The following is a 1993-nucleotide window of genomic DNA, read 5'->3' as shown; positions in this document are numbered from 1 at the left end:
GGGGGCTTCTAATTTTTTCCTGTTTCCTCCTTCAAGAACATCAGCTCTGTGGGACGAGGGACCGTGACCCTTTGGACCTAGTGCCCAGAAGTGGGCCAGGCATGTGGTGTGGGTGGTTTCTAATACCGATTTGTAAGTGGAAAACTGTTCCTCCCCTCCTGGCACAAGTAACTCATGCCTGCATAGGCTCCTGATCCCTGGAGAACCATCAGTGGATCCCAAGCCATTCCCAGACCACACTCTGGGAAGCTTGCCCAAGGGAAACGAGCCCACGACCCCAGACAGTCATGTCTGGTGTTAGGGCCCAAAGACAAAGACTTTTCAGGCCAGGCTGGGGGGCCCAAGGCAAGAGATGCTGAGTAAGAGGGCACTGAACACGTCACCCCTGTGTGGATCACATGTGCAGTCAGGTAGCCAGGTTGTTTGGGATTAGGGAGCGCTGCCAATTCAGCTGACACTAAGGCAAAGGGATTGTACCTGGGGAAGATTTATTTTTCCTGCTCCATATCTCATGTCACCCTCACGTCCCCTCCCCTTCTCCCGCTGGCTGAGCTGCACACCACTCCCTCCGTGGTCATGATACTTCAGCCAAGACCAGAGCGACTCCCCACGGCCCCCTGCTCCCCACCAATATGTACAGATGTCTGGGTATCCAAGGAGGAACATTTGTCAGGAGGCTCCAGGAGACAGATGACTATTCCATAAAGATTTCATTTTTGTTGGAGTCCATCCACGTCTCTATATTGTCATAAAAAGTCAATAGGAAACTTCCATTTAGAAAAAAAAAAAAAAAGAGGCACAATTAAAAAGAAATAGGGACAGCTCCAAGAGAGGTTGAAGATTAAAGACCGAGAGGCCCAGGGCAGGCAGGGGAATTTTATGAGCTACCAAAGAAAGAAAAACACACCACACAGAAAATGTGCCCAGCAGAAACTTGTCTTGGCAGCCTTAGCTGAGTCGAGCCGGCCAGTCTGGAGTGCTGATCTCTGCAGACCCTAGCGTGGGGGCAGGAGTGTGGGGGCAGGAGCTTGGGGTCTGCTCAGGGTGCGGCTGTGTGCCTGGCCTCTAGCTGGAGAGGGGCTCCGACCCCCGAGAAACACTGCAGCTGCCGCTGTTGGGAGCCACTGAGGCATTAGACCTCTGAAACGGTAGACACATGCCCACCTGGGAGCCACAGAGGTCAGCAGCCCAAAGCAGATTAAACCTTGGTAGGTTCAGAATCTAGGACTCTTCTGAGATGCTCTTGAATTAGCCCTCATGGAATTTTCCAGATTCCAAGAATATGGAGTTAGACTTCCTCAGGTTTGAGAGACTGAATATACAAATGGACAATGACCAGGCCAAATATAAAAACAGAACTCTGGGATTTCCCTGGTGGTCCAGTGGTTAGGACTCTGTGCTTCCACTGCAGGGGGCACAGGTTCGATCCCTGGTTGGGGAACTAAGATCCTGCATGCTGTGGGCATAGCCAAAAATTTTTTTTAATTAAATAAAAGCAGAATTCTGCCCCATAACCTATAGCAACCTGCCCAGGAAACCAAGCCCTTATTCACAGCCAACAGCCCAGGAAACCAGCCTGCTGTAAGTCAGACTCACAGGAACCCAGATTGCTGTTCGCTTAACAATCCAGGAAGATGAACAGTCATTGCTGTAACCATCAAAATGGCCAGGATTTGATGAATCACTGACAGCGTCTCTAATTTTTGTCCCCACATCCAACTTAGGACCAACACGAGAAAGCCAGATACAAGCCCTAATCAATTACACAAGATGTCTGGTCCTATGTAGCCTGCCTCCGGATCCAGTATGCCAACAGCCTCCAGATCCACTGTGCCGACAGCCTCTGATCCCTTCTCACCTCTCCCTCACTATAAAGCTTTCCTATCCCCCTGCCTTTGAGTCTCTGCTACCTGCAAGTGATGGTGGCTGACTCCCTTTCTCTAGTAAGCTCTGAATAAATTGGCTGATCTTCGAGTCTTCCCACAGGTTAAAT

The 1993-nt window shown here is 50.3% G+C and overlaps 1 non-coding gene across 1 annotated transcript; it reads left to right on the top strand.

Annotated features, from left to right (window-relative positions):
• The first annotated feature begins 1368 nt into the window (after positions 1-1368).
• Positions 1369-1441, top strand: TRNAG-UCC (transfer RNA glycine (anticodon UCC)). Its single transcript has one exon. It is a non-coding gene; the product is annotated as a tRNA-Gly (tRNA).
• The last annotated feature ends 552 nt before the right edge of the window (positions 1442-1993 follow it).

The sequence above is a fragment of the Bubalus kerabau genome, chromosome 11, assembly GCF_029407905.1.
Source record: "Bubalus kerabau isolate K-KA32 ecotype Philippines breed swamp buffalo chromosome 11, PCC_UOA_SB_1v2, whole genome shotgun sequence".
Classification (NCBI taxonomy): domain Eukaryota; kingdom Metazoa; phylum Chordata; class Mammalia; order Artiodactyla; family Bovidae; genus Bubalus; species Bubalus kerabau.
This window is presented reverse-complemented; position numbering and strand designations above follow the sequence as displayed.